At 37.5% G+C, this 1,904-nt stretch overlaps 1 long non-coding RNA gene across 1 annotated transcript in view; it reads left to right on the top strand.

Moving 5' to 3' along the window:
• Positions 1–1,682, top strand: part of LOC128247615 (uncharacterized) — a 99,188-nt gene extending 97,506 nt beyond the window's left edge. Inside the window, exon 3 of the long non-coding RNA XR_008263983.1 lies at positions 750–1,682. This is a non-coding gene — a long non-coding RNA (uncharacterized LOC128247615). The remainder of the gene's footprint in view (positions 1–749) is intronic.
• The last annotated feature ends 222 nt before the right edge of the window (positions 1,683–1,904 follow it).

The raw sequence follows: 1,904 nt of genomic DNA, 5'->3' as shown, positions 1-1,904 counted from the left end.
TATATATATATATATATATATATATATATGTAAAAAAAATTTTTTTCAGAATGAGATAAAAAACCAAGGCTGTGAAGATTTTAGAACATTTACGTGCGTAAAATACTGGAAGGGCTTTTATCTAACTTCGGCATCAAGAGCTAGACAAATGCCCGTACTGGACGCCACTGCTTAGTACCATAGGTACCACCTACTCGGCTAAAGCGAGGACCAGATACCGGTATAGTCTAGGGTTCAAAAACCCACAGATCTTTCATGCTTTACCAAATGAATTAAGAAACCTACACGATGTGGGTGTGGATGCTTTCAAACACGAATTGGACATTCTGATATCCACGATACCAGACGTGCCAACGTTCAGGTAAGAAGTACAGACGAGAGTAGTAGTGTCAAACACCCTCATACACCGAATGAGTCTATCACCAAGCAAAAAAGCACAAAGGATGGTGATATGAAATCCCACCACCTAGAAGAAACCTACCGCAGAAAAGAGCAGTGGAAAGGGTACAAAATTACGGGAGTGCTACAACATGATCGCAGTCGCATGTATGTATGTATGTATCAAATTATGTATGAATGTATACATATATATACACTGTATATATATATATATATATATATATATGTGTTATATACACTGTGTGTACACAGACATGACAGAAATAAATAGACATCCCATAAAATATTTCATGTTCGTTTTAACTTGAAAAGGTTTATACTTTTTATTAATAGACATTTTTATGTTTCAGGTTCTATATGTGACTGTTTAATCATGCCACGTACAAAAGAAGCCTTGGAATTGTTTCAATTTCACAGAAAACCTTGGGATCCCACTTTCTAAAGTTAATAGAATGATTGTACAATTCACCAGAGAGGAGAAGGAGTACACCTCATCTCACTTAGGTCAACCAGGGTCCTCTGACAGAACCCTTCACTTTCTTAAGAGAAGTGTGGAAGATAATCCTTATTGCAAGACCTCTGACATAGCAGAACAAGTTGATATCAGTCCCAGAACAGCAGTCAAGTATCTCCACAAACTTGGCTACTATGGCAGAGCAGAAGGAAGGAAGGCACTTCGTCGATCGGTGTCATGTGGAGAAAAGATATGGCCAGTGAGAAGGTGGAGAAACCACTAGAATTTTGAGACACTGTCATATTCTCTCATGAGTTCAGATATGCTGTAGTTTCTGACAGTGGTCGAGTGTGGGTCTGGAGATTTTGTGATCAAGAATTTGACGTGAAAAGATTGCAGTCAACAATGAAACACGGTGGCTATTCTGTGATGGCCTGGGGAGCAATTTGGAGCAATGATCGATCAGAACTGGTGGATTGTGAGAGAAACATAAACTCAGATAAATATGTGTCCAGTGGTGAAATGATTAAAGACTCTTTATGGAAGATCGAACTCCTTATCACACAGCTAAAAAGACCCAAGATTGGTTGGAAGAGAATGGCATTAAAAAGCTTCCATTGCCAAGCCAGTCACCAGATATAAACCCTATTGAACAACTCTAGGGCATAATGGACAGCGCACTTTGTAAAAAGAAAAAGAAAGCAACCGCAATACCAGATCTTTTGGGATTACTGTATGAAATTTGACAAGAAATACTTCAAGAGAATATTCGTCGTCTAATCAGTAGCATGCCTAATAAGGTCCTTGCATTGAAAAATGCAAAGGGCATATCCACTAAATATTAGATATTCACATAATTGTTGATAAATAGTTTGAATGTATAATTTCAAGTTTAAATAAATTTTAATGATTGTAAAGGTGTCTATATACTTCTGTTATGTATGTGGATATATATACACTGCGTCCCACAAAGCTTCTCTCAATAAGTGTAAATTCGTCCAAAACCAATTGTTTTCCCACTGACTGTTGGCAACACCTATCTGCGCACATT

This window comes from Octopus bimaculoides, chromosome 4 (genome assembly GCF_001194135.2).
Source record: "Octopus bimaculoides isolate UCB-OBI-ISO-001 chromosome 4, ASM119413v2, whole genome shotgun sequence".
In the NCBI taxonomy this organism is placed as follows: Eukaryota; Metazoa; Mollusca; class Cephalopoda; order Octopoda; family Octopodidae; genus Octopus; species Octopus bimaculoides.
This window is presented reverse-complemented; position numbering and strand designations above follow the sequence as displayed.